This window comes from Phyllopteryx taeniolatus, chromosome 12 (assembly GCF_024500385.1).
Source record: "Phyllopteryx taeniolatus isolate TA_2022b chromosome 12, UOR_Ptae_1.2, whole genome shotgun sequence".
NCBI classification, from domain to species: domain Eukaryota; kingdom Metazoa; phylum Chordata; class Actinopteri; order Syngnathiformes; family Syngnathidae; genus Phyllopteryx; species Phyllopteryx taeniolatus.
In genome coordinates this window covers 10,955,015-10,973,376 of record NC_084513.1, presented here as the reverse complement: position 1 = coordinate 10,973,376, position 18,362 = coordinate 10,955,015, and positions in this window count along the sequence as shown.

The following is an 18,362-nucleotide window of genomic DNA, read 5'->3' as shown; positions in this document are numbered from 1 at the left end:
GTCTTGACATAACTGAGAGGAAATGGAGTACACTACTTGGCTACAAGCAGCAGATGTTTTTGTCTGCATGTTCATAGAAGATTTATGCCAACACTGGTAAAAACAAATTTACTGTATATTTATCAAAAATAAACATAACATGCATGTTTTATTTCTGTGAGTGTGATGAACTATCCATAACCTCTTTGAACCAAAAATGAACAACTAAGCAAAATTTAAGAAAATAAAAACATTTGTTCTTGTTATTATTTTAAGTTGAAACCTCCATCTCAGAACAAAAAAGGGCAGAAGAGGCCCTGTTAATTCTATCTCAAGTAGTCTGCTGACTAAAGAAAACATACATATATGACATAAACTATGGGTTGAGCTACATCCACATGATGGAAATAGAATTCAATAAAATCACTCAATTTGATCACATGCAGGTATATTCTATTTCCATAGGGAAACATTAATTGATATAAAAACCTTGTGCTCAAAAAAATCCTAACCCTCAACCAAAAATATCCACCGCGTCTATATCCAGCCTGTCAGCATGTTCCAATAGTTTGCTGTTTGTACATTGTCTGCTTGCAGTTCATTTACTTTAAAAAATCTGGGAGCTTGACCAATATGCATTTCTAACAGCATAACATCTACTTAATGAAATTAATACAACGTTCAATGGAAAAGGCACCTTAAGGTGCTATTGACTCAGCTGTCATCAGAACACTGCTGATGAGGACAAGTATACAAATTCTATTTTATGAGCTCAAACAGGTCAAGATAATTCTGGACAGGCAGACAGGGCATGACCTGCTCATTAGTCATTTCCGCCTTCCAGATTGAGGGCTCTAAAAATAATAGCTGCAGTGATGTGTTATTGACCCCCGAAATCCATTTGCATTCTTGCGTGAGCATGTGTCCGGCTTTACTGACCCTCTAATCAAGCGGCGCAAGAGACCACAACCTCTGGAAAATGAAAAGTATAGCAAGCGATCCGAGGAAGGCTTCGTCAGGGCCAGGGTTGCGGCCTCTTCAAGAAACCGGAATCAACTTTGGTCAAGGGCTATTTAACTCCCCCGCAGAAGACGGGGCGACAACTTATCGCTGGTATAAAGAATATTAGACAAGGTCTTCACACTTTGTCCCAATAGAGTCAGCACACTGGCTGGCTATTTATTATATCGGTAAAATCATAAGCGCCTGACGTATTCCTCAGCCCCGCATGTTCAGTACGTATATTGCGCAGCTTGGGTCGGCCTGCGCTAGCCGCCACGTAGAGCGCGCTCTGAAGCCTTCAGCTTAAAGATGCCATTAGCCGTCATTTTATAAATCCAGTGAAATGTACACTAAACATACAGCAGGATGAGAAATGAAAGGTGCATTATCCAAGCGACTCATGACCTCGCACTGCACGATGTTTATACTTTATTCAGCCCCCTCGAGGTCAACTCATACATACAGATAATCTCAGCCAATCCTCCTGATGTGTTACAAGGGGCTCACTTTTTACATTTCCACATTTCTACATTTTTCTTAACCTGTCAGCATTCAGGGGTAGTAGGTTTTTGTTCGACATTTAACCACTTACAAAAAGTTGGAAATATTTTGCTTTCAGGTAAAATGTCAGGATGAACCTAGAATGCTGTAGAACGTTTACAGGTGAACTTAATTTCGGTGTAATTTTATAGTTATGTGAACATTTTATGTGAAAAGGTTTTTGAAGAACATTTTGGGGGATTTGTCGGGTTTTGCGACAAAATGACATCAAAAAGCTTTTTGAAAGACTTTTTGAAATAAAAGTGTGTTTTTTCCAAATTAATCTCTTTATTGCTTAGAGTAACTTTCAATCCGCTAAATCACAAGTGTCAAAGTCAAGGCCTAGGGGCCAGATCTGGCCCGCCATATCATTTAATGTGGCCCGCGTAAGCAAATCAGGTGAGTCTGTTCATGTTCTTCTGTACCAAAATTTCAAACTGTCTTCTCTTTTAATAACATTGAGAAACTGTAACTACAATGCGGTCAGCCACAAAAATCCTTTCGACACCCCTGCTCTAAATAAAACAAATACTAGCTTTAACCTGGAAACCAGAAATTAAACATTAAAACAAAAACTCATTTTACTATAAATTCACAAAAAAATGGAGACGTGTGCTTTTGCATTTGAATTCTTCATATACACAACTCACAAAAGTTATATATTCTGCATCCAGGCGGAATTTGAGGATGAACTGCACTATAACCTTTACAGGTGAACTTAATTTGACTGCTCAACTTTTGAATGCACATGTCCAACTGTTTTAAGTTTCAGTGCTCCTATTGTGAAGAGACTCTGCAGACAACTCGTATATTGCTACGTTCAGAACAGGACAGAATTTTATTTCAGGTAAAACATTTTATAGTGAATGGCACCTTGACATTTTTTTGTTTCGTCTTTGATAAATGAAACTTGAATTAAGAACTCACATCAAAGTGTTTAACCTAAATTGTCTTATTAATTTCATTAAATCCACTCATGATTAATGTATTAGAAAATACATTGTATTATGATTGTTGTATAGGTCTTTCTTTGTGTAATTTCGTTTCATGCAGTTTGTGCAGTTTCATATCACCTTCATATGATTCATCTTTTAGGCAGAAGACCTCATTGATGAAATGTTGGTGCATTTTCATCATCACATATCTCCAAGCAATCACCGTGGCCGGAATGATTCAATTTCCGATAGCGTGAAAAGCCTTCTGCAGCATTCCTGGCTGAGCAAAGATACGGCGATGAGAGGCGTTCTCTTCAGACGTGACGCTCGGAATCAAGGCTGACACTTCGGACCCGCCTGCCAAGCAACAACTCCCGCCCTGCGTATGTGGCGCACACTGCCTTGCCCCAGCTGTCACATGCGCTCACTGACTGAGCCAGTAATGAAGCACCTTTGGCCGAGGCAGCCTTTCCCGCCACTCTGTCGTCAAGTCGCAGCAGCAGCGGGTGTTTTTCCGCGTTAAGTATCAATCCAAGTACTGTGGTACCTTGACTTAGGAGTTTATTCGTTCAGTTACCAAGCTCGTAACTCAATTTACTTGTGTAGTAAATCAGTTTTCCCGATTGAAATAATTTGAAATCTCATTAATCCATTCTCGACCCCCAGAAAAACACCCCTGTATTGTGTAAAAACATAATTAAAGAGAATTAAAAAAAAAACTTTTTTTTTTAAAGTATAATTACGGTATTATTATGTATGTGTTGGATGCGTGCCTTTCAGGGGTGTGGCCTCATAAGTGATATCAGGAGCTGGAATAAGGTTTTCCTGTTATTGTTCGGTACGAGCATCTGCTCCATGTGAGTGTTCTTGTTTTGTATTCGTGTGTTTGACAGTTTGTCGCGTTCAATAAACAGTTGAAAGTGCGAGTGCACTACAGTACAGTAGTTGCACCATTTCTTCTTTCACTTCCCTTGAGTTTAAGGCTGTTCGAATAAAAAAAATTTCCCCAGACCAATAGCAGTACAAGTATTCACTCTTCATTGCACTGATACCAAGTACCAATACCACTAGTGCTTTTAACAAATACAATTTAAATTAGCACGGTGATGTATAATAGTAAACCAATACCTTTTTTCTTTCTCACGCGCATGATGATTCACCGATGTGTGCGTGGCGCCAACTAGTGGTGAGGAGGACTTAATCAATGTCGGATTTTTTTTGCCTTAAATATCAGTGGCTCGTATCAGCAGCCTTCACAAGAACCTGACATCTTGAAATGAGGCCGGTATCAGCCCGATACCGATACCTAGTATCAGTAGTACTACTCAACCATACCTACTTGAGCGCATCCGAAGCGCTCTCGTAACTCAAATTTTGGCTTACAACACAAAGCAAAAACATTGAGCTAGCGAAGGCTCATAACTTGAAAAATTCATACGTTGGGCCCACTGTATTTAATAATAATGTTTTCTCATGATTGTCATTGACAGGAAGCTAGAGAGGTGTGGATCAGGTTTCTATGGGGAGCACACGGTCTCAGATTGCACTCAGAATGTTGCCTGCATTAGCTCCAATCTGATTTGCTGGGTGAGCAAATAGTCCTGAATTTCTTGTCTGATGGTGTACCTTGAGAATTCATGCTTAATGGTGCACCTCCTGCTTCTGCCAGAGCTCATGAGCGTAAGCCCGGGCCCCTGTACGGCAAAACCTCTTCAGGGTCATGACTTATTGAGCTTCCTTCTCACGGTGCTGGGAGCTCGTTCTCCCTCAGGCCTGGCTCCATTATCACATGCTTCTGTCTGCAAGGGCTACACACTCCAGACATTGGCTTTGCTCTCGCGCTGCTACCTCAGGCTGCTGTGTATACTGCTGATAGAAAGTAATGTGAGGAATCAGCTAGCCTGCCAATGTAAGTCACAACCATAAAGTCTTCTCCTCTGGTATGTGCTAATTGTATGCTCTAATTCTATACAGTTGTACCTTGACTTAAAACAAATTGTTATGTGTAAAGTACCGGTCTACACTGTACTTTCTAAAAACATATAGTAATAACAGAAATAATTAAATAGTTTTTGCATCACAATTTCATGCTTCAATTCAATGAACATTGAGCTGGTCCTTCTGTTGTGCACGCCTTATTATTTTTTATATTTTGTGACTACATGTATTGCTGCAGCATTTGTGTTTAAATATATTACTAATATTGAAGTTGATCACTGTTGCTATATCGATGCTAGTCTTTTTTAGCGCGTCTATGGCATTAAACTAGCAGACTTTTGTAAGACCATGTGGTTTGGTTTGACTCTTTGTTTTATGCTTTGTTTTACACACTTCAACTGAGAGTGGCAATAAAAAAAAAACTGTTACAGTTAAGTTTGCTGCTGCCATGTAGCGTTTAAGTGCCTGAAGCTCAGTTTTTTGCAAAATAATTGACCAAGCGACGACTCATAACCCGAAAAATAATAAGTTGGGGCACTCGTAAGTCAAGGTACCATTGTAGGCTTACATATTGTTAACAACAAATCAAATTGGAAAGTCATCCAAAATTGTGGCACGCAAATATATAGTACACTGTAAAACTATTTCATTTATGTTTAGGGATTTGGTGGGGGGACATGCTTTTAAGATCTGTGCAAAGTGAAGGAAAATTGCTATTAAAGTGCAGATTTTTTGCCAAAAGGAAAAAAAAATCATTTAAGAAGAAACATGAAGTAGACATACTTTTTTTGCTTGAGGGGGCCACATAAAGTGATGCGGCAGGCCAGACCTGGTCCCTGGCCATGCATGGCAGCTTAACTGAAGACACAACGCTTTAGTCTGTACTGTTCAAAGGTGTGAATATGAATGGTTGTTTGTTTACTGTATCTGTGCCCTGTGAAAAGTCAGCTGGGATATGCACCAGCTCACCCGTCACCCTAACGAGGACAAGCACTGTCAAAAATGGATGGATGGGAGTATAAGCAGGCCTAACAAAATGCACTTTTTGTAAAGAGAAAAAAAATATGACTTTGATGTTTGACTCTTCAAATAAATCATATTTCATGACAGATGCGGCGTGGAGGGGGAGGAGAATCACTGGGCAAAGATAAGCAGTTTGCACTGACAGAAAGGATCGATCATAAACAGATGGCGATAATGGGAGAGGGAGAGAAAATAAAGATTCCTGAAAGAAGGAAAAAGCAATCTAGGGAAATGCCAGCGATGACGTCAGTTCCAGTTGGAATCATTCACTTCACAAGTTTGTGTGACTTAACAGCATCTGAACACGATGACATTAGCAAATGTCACTAATATCAAGCTGTGGCTGCTCGCTGCGGGAAGCTGCATGCATACGTTTGTACTGCACTGCAAGTTTACTGTACGTTGTTTCTTTCTAACGTCTAAAGTTTGATCAAGGAAATTGATTTTCTTTCAGTTTTCGTTGAGTTTGCAGTGCACGTATGTGTGCATAGATGGCTAAAGTACTCACACTCTCTACTTAGAAGTACAGATACTTGTGAAAGAGAAGGACTGGTAAAAGTAGAAGTACCGATTCAACTCCTGTGCTTATGTAAAAGTAAAAAAATAGTACAGACTGAAATGTACTGAAGAACAAAACTCAAAATAATTGTTTTTTTTTAAGGTCAGTTACTGTTTATACAATGCAATCTTAGATCACAAAATTGTGTTTCCTCTCGAATTAATTAAGAAGACAAAAATTCACATTACATGTTTTATTCAATCACATGCTCATACCAGGCGGCACGGTGGAGCGTCTGCCTCACAGTTCTGAGGACCGGGGTTCAATCCCCGGCCCCGCCTGTGTGGAGTTTGCATGTTCTCTCCGTGCCTGCGTGGGTTTTCTCCGGGCACTCCGGTTTCCCCCCACATCCCAAAAACATGCATGGTAGGTGAATTGACAACTCTAAATTGCCCGTAGGCAATTCACTCACATTGTGAATGTGAGTGCGAATGGTTGTTTGTTTGTATGTGCTCTGCGATTGGCTGGCAACCAGTTCAGGGTGTACCCCGCCTCCTGCCCGAAGATAGCTGGGATAGGCTCCAGCACGCCCGCGACCCTAGTGAGGATTAGCGGCTCAGAAAATGGATGGATGGGTGCTCATACCACCGTGCATGTGACGACCCACAGAGCAGATCCACACCTTACACCGCAGCAGCTGACACCCCGCATCCGCATCAGGCTCGACACTGCGGGAGGCAAACAGACCTCTGCGGTTCTGTTGTCCCTGCTGCTTTTTCCTCACAAGCGGATCTGAGTCACCGGGCCGCTTTGCTCTTCTTATTCCTTGTTTCCTGTCAGTCCGCATTAGCACTTACGCGACATTCATTACTTCGAGGTTGATGTGTGTTACAATGGTGTAAATGTTGAGCGACAAGCGTTCACGCTAATGCGGTTGTGCATGGAAAATCTGTATTGCGGTGGATGCTTGGGAGAGAAGCGTTGACGCTGTACGTCAACAACACGTGTCCCATTATTTTGTTCTTGTGTTACAATGCCGAACTCATCAAAGATAAAAACAGGATGTGAGGCTCCTTCACCATGGCTCAGCTATTACATTTCTCAGGCCGCACTTTTAGCCATAGGTACATTTGATTATTACAAATTATACGATAAATACAGTTAAGTATTATTATAAAACACAATATATAAAGCAGCTATACACTGTGTTGTAGAGCTTGGCAGCGTTTGGCCGGAACTTGCTTCATATCCCAAAAAGTTTCTTTCTTTCGCAGTCGGCTGCATTGCTTGTTGTGTGGTGAGTTTTTAGTTCATTGCAGACTCAAAATTGTCTATTGATGTGAATGTGAGTTTGTCTATATGTCTCTGCAGTTGGTTGGCTAGCAAAGCCAGCTGGGATAGGCTCCAGCTCACCAGTAACCCGATCGAGGGCATGAACTATGGAAAATTGATGGATGGCCACTATTGACTATTACAGTTAAGAATGTGTAAATATAACTTAAAACACCACCCGTTCAGCTAAAAAGTGTTCAATGATGGTCACTTTCACTCTGCAATACATGAATTCTATTTCCATTATTTCCAATAGAATGTTTTCGACAGAGGTTCCACTGCAGTATTTCTACTGCAGTCATAGAGAAAACGATAGTCATCTAGGCTATAATAACCCTTTTAACTTTACACACACACACACACACACGCAAACACGCACACACACACACACAGAATTAATAAAGTGTTGCTAATGATGCCACATTGAGTGTGACATTTACATCAAGAATAACACATTTTTAGATTTTAGTAGCTCTTATTACGAGTAGTAAATGGGGAACTAATGCACAGTTTGTCAAAGCACGGCCTATCAAACGTGATGCCACCCATGTCTATATCGTAGTGTCCATGCCATGCACATTGGGAGTGAGCTGTAAAGCCTGCATATCATCATGCGGATTATCAATGCAGCTGCTTGTGTGTCCCTATAAAAGGTTTGCACCTGGATGAGTATTCGCGACCCTTTGATCTGTTACGTCGCGTGTTTCCGCCTCTTTGGAGCCGTTAACAGCTCTCTGTTTCCTTTGAGGGGAAATTGATTAGTGATTAGAATGGAAAAGAGGAGGAGTGGACTGGCCTTTACGGTGTCTATAGTACAGTGTGCTTGTGACCAGGCAGTGAGAACATGCAGATGGGGGTCAAAGAAAAAAAACAAAACTGTTGTTTTGATGCAATTCACCTTTTAAAGATATGCCTTGCCAAGCTTTTCGTTATGATATTATTTTAATAAGTGAGATGAATGCACATCCTTTGAGGAGACATTTACAGGGTTTTACTACGGCAAGCTTGTAAGTAATGTTGGCCCCTGAAGGCTTCAGCATAGCGGCTGTCATAGCAGTACATTTGTCAGAATAGAGACTGAGTGTAGCATTTTATCTTTTGCTAACTGCCTACTGCAGCTACGAACGAATCAGCGGTGATTTGGATTCCGAATCCCGAATCAGATGACGTCCAATTATTTTGTGTGCTGCCACACATGTAACACCGCCGCTGTATTAAAGCCTTTTTAAAGTGGCATTGTAACTTTCTTCACTGCCATACAGGAGTAAAAGGAAGTGAACTGACACAAAACCCAGAAGGAAAATACACTTGCGGATTTAATCCTGTTGATGCTCACTAATATGAAGTCTCAGGTGTAAGGGTGCGTTGAACTATGAGATTTTGTGCCACTCTACAGGCATGTTTTGGGGGAAAATATATGTTGAATTCTTGTTAATAAGGACAAGCTTTATAGAAAATGTACGGACGTTTGGAATGTCACAGTTGACTAAAAATCGCATTCGAATTGCAAGATTCCACGTTAAACTCTACTCCACACTGTTGCCCATCCTTCAATAATAAAAGTTTCCAAACTGAACTAACAAATGCTACTGTATGTTTTTATTCATGAGGGATCTTGAATGGTACGAAGCCATTTCCATTTTGTCAAGACTTGCTTTCTGGCAAAGAAAAAAGGTGTTGAGCTTGATTTACCTCAAATCACTTGAGGCAAACATTTCCATTGCTTTCTTTCTGCCTTTAATAGACGTGAGTGTAAAACGATTTGAGAGAAATAGTCCAGCCGACATTATTTCCCAAAAGCTTTGTTTCCCTGTCCATATTTAAATTCCAAACACAGTTCTGCCTGTATAACAAAGACTGACCCCAGGGCTAACATGGAGGCCAAAAGGCACCTATTTATATTATGCTGACTTTAGCGGGGTACATGCACACCAGATTTTTTTACATCCATCCATCCATTTTCTGAGCCGCTTCTCCTCACTAGGGTCGTGGGCGTGCTGGAGCCTATCCCAGCTGTCATCGGGCAGGAGGCGGGGTACACCCTGAACTGGTTGATTTTTTTTTTTTTTTACATTTTAAGAGATTTTTCAAATGTGAGAGACCCCACACGATGGGAAAAAAAATATCTTCCTGTGTTATGTTCTTACTTCTTTTGTTGTTTGTGGTGTCCTCTAGCTCAACTGAGCACACCACACACATAACAATATTTATTTCCATGACTCAGTCTAACTCGGTTGACCAGACACATAAGGACTTTCCACCAGAATAGCACCTTCGTAACCATGAAAAAATGTCAATTGTCAAGCAATAACGCAATCTCCCTAGTTTAGCTTTTGAATCGCCATTCAATAGAGCAAAATCCTACACATGCAGCCAAGACTCTCCATTAACTTCCATGAACAACCGGCTAAACTTAGCTCCTCCCCGACAAACTGTACCCTTACAGCGGTGGCTTGAGATTCGAGCAATTTACGAGTTTTCGAGATACGAGCCATTAGTCCAGTTTTTTTTTTTGCTTTTTTTTTGGCTTTGATTTGTGGCCAACAATGTAAAATACAAGCACTGTATGGTGGCAGTGAACTCAACTCACTTCAGAACAAGCAGCAGCTGGGCACATAGTGAACAATTGTTCAAAAAAGAGGCGTCAAGCTGTTTATTGCCACTCCCAGTTGACGTTTATTCTCAAAGTAAACTGGAAATCAAAGAGATACACACGTTGGCCATTTATTATAAAACAACCTCATAACTTTGCCTTAAAGTCTGTTCATGGTAATGCTAATGCATAATGCAAAACGCCATACGCGAGCTAACGAATAGCAACAGTTGTTGCAGTGTTAATCTTTTAAACAATGGATATTTGAATACGGTGGAGCTACGCATATTAGCCGAGCAGCACGATGTCCATTGAAATGAGGCAAAATACAATGTGGCAAAAATGTTTAATTCTTTACATCTTATGTCATTATTCTATGTTATTATAAAGTACAATATGGTGGAGTGCTATTTTTCTTATTAAAAAACACATTACAACAATTATTTGGAAGGCTGGAACGGATTCAAGACATTTTGCTTCATTTCAAAGTTACGAGTGTGGTGATGGAACAAATTGAACTTGTATCTCAAGACATCACTGCACTTAGAATGGTCAAGATGTATTACTTCAACATATTTGACACTAATTGCTACGTTCCTATCAGCTAGGGCTTTGGCGGCATCTGGTTGCAGAAAGACAACAAAATGATGAATAGGTGCAATTTTCAGCAAATAGCTGATGATAGATCCATCCATCCATCCATTTTCTGAGCCGCTTATCCTCGCAAGGGTCGCGGGCGTGCTGGAGCCTATCCCAGCTATCATCGGGCAGGAGGAGGGGTACACCCTGAACTGGTCGCCAGCCAATCGCAGGGCACATACAAACAAACAACCATTCGCACTTACATTCACACCTACGGGCAATTTAGAGACTCCAATTAATGCATGTTTTTTGGGATGTGGGAGGAAACCGGAGTGCCCGGAGAAAACCCACGCAGGCACGGGGAGAACATGCAAACTCCACACAGGCGGGGATTGAACACCCTGTCCTCAGAACTGTGAGGCTGACGCTCTAACCAGTCGTCCACCGTGCTGCCTGATGATAGATTCCACAGAAAAATGTAAATATGTTAATTTGTGAATCGCAAACCCCAAATAGGTGGGTGTTCACTGTATCACGCTTTAGGCAAGAGTGTCTGAACCCAGTCAAGCTAGTCCGCTTTCATCCAAAGTGACTATTAGACAGGTGCATGCACAATGTCATGAGCTGTCATTGACGACTCCATCTGAGCAGCTGCAGTCGGTGCGAGACTCAGAGCGCTGACCTCCTCCACGCATGCACGAGCACGGGGGATCATATCCCTCGACAGTGCCTCGGGGCGGTCACCAGACCCCGTGCTACCTTTCCCGACTCATCTCATCGGCATGTTTACCTGCTTCACCGCCTGACACCGAGCATCTGTCCTCATGTCTGTGTCTTTTTCAAACCTCTAAACGTCTAGCTCTGTCCCTTGAATGTAATACAGCAAAATTATTAATTTTTTTTCTGCTTATTGGAAATATAAGATGCTGCATTTGCTTCCGCACCAAAGCCCCGCCGCCCTCCCTCGCATTCATTCTTCTTGTTATGAGACACAATTCGAATCAATGCGTATGACTCCATGGGATTTTCCACTGCTGGCCCACACAGCAAGTCACGTGTTTTGTAACACAACACGGCTTCACCAGTGACTGTCAGATGCATCACAAAGATAACAGCACAGACTGGAATAAAACTTACTAGAGCAAAAATCTCCGCAATAATTTTAACGTGACAGTTTCTGCAATCAACATTGTGCGCTCTAATAAGAATGAGACAGTGGATGGCAAAGAATGGCCATGAGGTGGTTGGAAACACTTCCATTGTGACTCAAATATTAAACATAAAAAAGAAAGTTAATTAATTTAACAAAAACAAAATAACGGTGGAATGCTTTATATTTTTGTGTCCTGCCACAATGTGGCAAACTGTTTCTGCAATCTGTAGCATGCACTCTGAAAAGACTGGGGCAGAAGATGACAATGGGCAGCATAAATTCTTGAAATTGAAGCAAAATGTAAACAACGAGCCTAACTCAAAAACACAAATCATCATCAATTAAAATGTGCTACACAGGGGATTATGTAAGATGACAGAACTGTACCATTTTTTGTTCCGGGTGGGGGGAACTCTTCCATCATCACTCAAATAGTCAAAGTAAAAAAAAATGTTAATTCCTCAAACACATTTGAAATTATAGTGGAGCGCTATAAATATATATATATTCTAATCACAATGTTTGCTAGAGAACAAAAAAATAAATAAAAAAATTTCAATCCCGGAAAAGTCTACAAGAACATCTGAATTTCATTTGAGTAAATGGGAGTGGTGGCAGCGGCACGGTGGCCGACTGGTTAGAGCGTCAGCCTCACAGTTCTGAGGACCCGGGTTCAATCCCCGGTCCCGCCTGTGTGGAGTTTGCATGTTCTCCCCGTGCCTGCGTGGGTTTTCTCCGGGCACTCCGGTTTCCTCCCACATCCCAAAAACATGCATTAATTGGAGACTCTAAATTGCCTGTAGGCATGACTGTGAGTGCGAATGGTTGTTTGTTTCGATGTGCCCTGCGATTGGCTGGCAACCAGTTCAGGATGTACCCCGCCTTCTGCCCGATGACAGCTGGGATAGGCTCCAGCACCCCCGCGACCCTAGTGAGGAGAAGCGGCTCCGAAAATGGATGGATGGATGGATGGAGTGGTGGTATGTGATTATTTCTCAGTACAGCCACATGCCAATTATAAGAGGGTTTGCAGACTTTTGCAATTACATTTTTTCAGTTGTTTATTTTTACTTCCTCTCTCAAAAAGATTAAAAAAGAATTTCAATTGAGTTGTACAGGTTATAAGTCACATTAAAGGTGGAACACATTTTGAAATGATTTATCTTGGTGTCATTCTTTATATCACAAAAATATAACATATGAAAAGGGGTGTGTAGACTTTTTATACCCACTGTGTATTTGAAAAAAAATCATTTGTAAGCCATTTATTTATAAGGTTAATAATGTAAATTAAGTTTGAAAATGATATTAAGGTGTTTAAGGATCATAGTCTGTGTTTTTTTTTTTTGGGGGGGGGGGGGGGGGGGGGTTCTATTCCTGGCAAAGCCCAGTTCCTGTGACTCTATACACAATATTACTCCAGTGGCAAAATTGCCTTTTTTTTGCTCTGAATAGCTCCGTGACAATGGTGTCACGTCGGGTTATTTTTACACCGTGGATGTGACGTGGCGGGAGCACGGTGGCTCCAATCGGGTGAAAGTGAGATGGAATAGGGTGAAAGTACACATCACAACACCTCCTTTAATCTTTGCCAGCCTCACATCATAACACAACAGCACCCAGGGAGAACTACCACACTATCGCATGTTGTTGCCGGAGGTGGCAAAAGTACACACATTCTGCACTTAAGTAGAAACATGTACTTGTGTTTTAAAAAAAAAGATTCTGGTAAAAGTAGGACTGATTTGACTCCTTTATTTAAGTTAAAGTAAAAAAAAAAAATAAACAGCAGACTGAAATATACTTACAGGGGAACTAAAGCCTTTTTTTTTTTTTTTTTGCGTGAATACATTACATGTGCCACTAGTCGAAACACGGTATCCTGATTGATAGCTTTTTGTGAAACAAGAATTAAATATCCCCCTCTCCTATCGACCAAACATGACAACTGCTCTCACACTTGGGTTGCGGACGTCACGTGACCAAACCCGGAAAACGTGTATGCTGCGATGACTAGCATAACTAACTGTGGGTTGATCACATGATGGTTTGAAAAAAAATTCAAACCAAATTATAGAAATCTGAGAATACTTACTGTCGAGAGGCTGAAATCAGAGGATTTGAACAATTTAAGTTTAAAAATGTCTCATAACGATAAATCGTTTAGCAAATCATCCAAAAAAAAAAATGCTGAAATAGCTGATGATACTGCCTGGAAAAATACATCTCAGTTGCATGTATTTTTCTCAGATTAGAAAGAGAATTTTTTTTTTAATGCCAGAAGCTGTTGACTTTTAGGCTACCACAAGACGCAACATAGTCACCTCTCATCATTCTTAGAATGAACAACATCGAGAAGTTCTCTTGCTCTCTGTAGCACCATCGTCCTTAATGCTTCTTGGTTCACATTCCTCCATGGTTTTTTTCTGCCCTGTAAGACTCCAAGATCTCAGTCAATCATGTTCTCAACCTCGGTTGCCTTTTCCTCTCTCTATCTACGTCTTTTTTATGTGGTGTAGCCGTCTGTCCCTGGAGGTTGTAAAAAAGCAATGAGCCTTTTATGACAAAATAAAGTGTAGAAAGTACAGATATGCTTTCAAATGAAGGGACTCAGAAGTAAAAGTAAAAAGAAAAATAGATACTCATGTAAAGTACAGACAGTATATAACGATACCGGCATATTTACTTTCCCCGTGCAAAAAAATGATGTTCAATAGCTGTGAAACTCTTTTTCCTTTGTTTACATGACTATATTATACTGCTGCCCAGCGGCTAAATGACACACCGGAAAGAGCCACAATGAAACTGATTAACTGATTAATTCTTTACATTCTATTTAATTATGTTAGTACTACAAGTAAGTATTATAGAGGGCCATTTTCCTTATCAAAAACACATAAACAAAAATATTTGGGGAAGAATGGAACAGATTAACGGCATTTCCATTCATTTTAATGGGGAAAGACAATTTGTGATACGATTGATTTATGTTAGGAGCGTGGTCACGGAATGAATTCAATTCATCTCTCAAGGCACAATTACTTCACAGCACTGGTTGTTGCATATGTATTCTTTTGAAGTAATGCCATGTGACAGCTTAGTGACAGCAGTCACCCCTGAAGCAGCCATGCGGTTGGCATTAGGAAGGGATCAGGGGGTTATTGAATGGCCAAGAAATCCCACTGGAAGCAACACACACCAGCGCTCGGTCCCCTTTATCGCACACATACACACACACGCACACAAAAGCTGTCAAAATAGGTGACGACGAGGAGACAGACTCAGGGAGAGTGTGACAAGCTGTCTGCGCGTCACTGTGCCGGTCACCTGCAGCGATGACATTTTAAGATATAATGACAACATACTAGGCCATTTCTAAAGGGAGCTGGTTTTGACATCGAATGGTTTAAACGTCAAGGAAAGAACAGCGTAAAAAGCATTGTTTTCCCAGCAATGTACAGTGAGGTCTGTGGCAGTCCATCGAGGAAAAAGTGTTAATCGGCCTTCCACTGTATTCCTCATGTTTGCAGTTATGTTCCCTGCCACCCCTGTTCAAATGCAAGCTTTTTTGTGATATTAAAACAAAAATCAGACCAAGATCAATCGTTTCAAAACCACCACTGGTGTGACCTATAATCTCAATTGAATTTTTTCTAATCATTTCAAGAGGGGAAGTAAAAGTAAACAACTGAGATTGTGGTGGCAAAAGTCTGCACACCCTCTTATAACAGGGGATGTGGCTGTGTTCACAATCAACCAATTGCATTGAAGCTCATGTTAAATGGGAGTCAGACACTCACCTGCCACCCGTTAAAATGCCTCTGATTAAGCCAAATAAAGTTCAGATTTTCTAGTAGGCTTTTCGTGAAAATTGACATTTTGGTGTGGATACAAATAAAATTAAACAACCAATCAAAATATTTTGCTATCTGGCTATTTCTAAAAATGTATCTGTGAGCGAGCCATTCAGCACGTCCTCCCCACTGTTTCGTAACAATGGGGCTAGTTTACGCAATATGTTGTTTTTCCTTCCATTATCATGCATGTTCCTAATTTCATCATTAAATGACATCTTGAACATTTGTAAGAGCCTCTTTTGTTTTTTGTTTTTTTGAATGTGGGTTATTTTGTAAGTTTGTTAAATCATTTAAACACCTGAGAATTATTTAAAATATTACATTTTTTAAAATGTCTTCCGTATTATTATATATTGTTTGGGTCAAATTTTACCTATTTTGACATTTGACGGGACTAAAAATATCATAAATGTCAGGTTATTCTTTCAACCTAAACATTTTATGACTTTTTCTAAAGTGAGCCAAAGTACACAAAAAATGGAAATGATAAAATATTTTTTTTTAAATTGTACAGGTGATACAAAGTTGCAATGGTCAAGCTTGACCCGTGCCTATTTTAATGAATTTTAGATTTACCAGTTTGTTAGTAAAGGAACTGGTAGTGGTCTTCGTCAGGCTCAGCTTGAAAATGAAACTCTAACACTATCAAATGTGTGTGTGTGTTTTTTTGTTTGTTTGTTTGTCTTTTGTGACAGTGGTAACAGCCTTCACAAGGGAGCTGAAAACAGTCCCTAGAACTGTCCGCATTACCACCACATTTGCACATGTTCCCGCAGAAACATGGACCTATTGGTCTTTGAAGGGTCATGGGGGAAACAGTGAAAGAGTAAAACAGGGTAAAAAAAAATCATCATACGTAGAAAACACTAAGAACTACTGATAGTAGATGTTTTTATTGAAAAACAAGTAGTATAAAACATACACTTTCACGTTTCTCTGAAACATTTATTAATGTCAGAGAGGCTATTAATGCATTTTGAAAAGTTCTGTTCCTAATTTGATTTAGACAATAAGTCAAAAGTGACCCGGAACATACTGTACTATGTGTGCATGAAAAATGAACAGTGTGTAAGGGTTAAGTTGTGTTTTAGTGAGCAGAGCAGTTCTTTCCAGCAGAACAGTGAGGTGCTCCGCAATCCCTAAATGTTCTGTAAATGCAAATGTCAAATCTCCAGACTTCAGAGGCGCCCTTTCTTTTCCCCTAAAGCACATCTCCGGAAAATCCATTCGTCGTTTTTGTCATCAAGGCTTGACAGAACGCTGTAGGCAGAAGGCAGCGTAAATTGGACTGCAATAATAAGGATAGATTAATAAGGATAGTGTGTGTGTTGGGGGGGGTGGGGGGGGAGCTGAGTGTGAGTGTGTGTGTGTGGGCGGGCGGTGTTGTGTGTGTTTAGTGCAGAGTGATGATGTTGATAGAGCTGAGACAAGAGGTTAAGGGATGGAAGTGGCAAGCCACACTTGCACTGTGCTTCATTTTGCTATCAACAAACAACATTTTCTCTTTGTGATCTCTGACATTGTTTCCACTGTAAGACACTCATTCTCAGGGGTGTGAATTTCAAAGTTTAATGATTTTTTTGTAACTGTAAAAAAATGTGAATGTTGCAAAACCTCACGTTGTTTAAATTGAATACTAATTATGCACATATTTGTATTAGATATTTTTATATTACTCTAATGCTAATAACTTATTGCTTTGTAGACGATAATACCAAGCTGAGATTTTGACTTTTTTTTTTTAAAGTTGTCTTTAACTGCTTCGCATATATTGACCTAAAGCATATTAGCCCCCTCTTTCTTTCCATTTTTAAGTAGTGGTACACCAATTTACGAGAGCCCGACCTACAAGTCTTTCAAAATTTCAGTCGTCGCTCGGCCAATTTTTTATTTTTTTTGTCTTGAGTTGCTAGCAGAAAATTGAGATATGAGCACTCGATGGCGGCAGCAAACTTCACAACAAACAGCAGTTTGGCAGATAGTGAACAAATCAACAACAAAAAAAGAGAATTGAAACTGTGTAATCCCGCTTCCAGTTGAAGTTTACTGACAAACTAAACAGAAAACAAAGAGAATATCCCCTTTTTCTATCTAACCGAACCACATAACTGTACAACTAAAGTCAGCTAGCTTGATGCTAGCACACAATGCAAAACACCATATACAGGCTAACAAAACTAGCATTGATTTCATAGTGTTATAACCCTTTAAGCAATGGATAGTTGAACACAAACAGTGTAGCAACAGATATAGACAGACAATATGACAATACTCAGGCATATTTTCGCTATACTCTATGTTTTGACTTACAAGTGTGGTCACGGGAAAAATTAAACTCTTTAAACTCAAGCCACCACTGTACCTGACTCCCAGGGGGGAAAGTTTGGCTATCCTTGGTTTAGAGCGACTCCACTCTGGCTAGTCTCATAATACCCCCCCTCAGGATTTTTGGCTTCTAATTTCAGAGGCTCTCCTAAATATTCCTTTGTGACCATGTTGTTATGGAAGTCTAAAAGAGAGATAAGAGAGATAGAGAGAGAAAGTGAGAAAGAGAGAGAGTTCCCATATGCTGATGAAATCTCTCACCGGAGGAAAAATAGAAATTGCATTTTTTTTTTTTTTTTTCCTATTACAAGCATAGCACAGTATTAATGCTCGGGATTGTAGACTCCCGAGTGACTTGGATAAGCACAGTAAATCCTGTGCAATGACTCTGCAATCGTCAAAATGAATATTTCCCTCATTCTACTTCGTGGATGATCACGTGTCAAATAGGAGTTCACAATGCTGATGCTGCAGGAAGGACTCCCTTTGTTTTTGTTTTTTATAGGTTTATTAGAAACGGGAAATGCATATAAATTAACAGTATTATACAAAAATCAAATCTATAGAAATGTACCCATTCCTAAAAATGTAGCTTTTGTTTGCA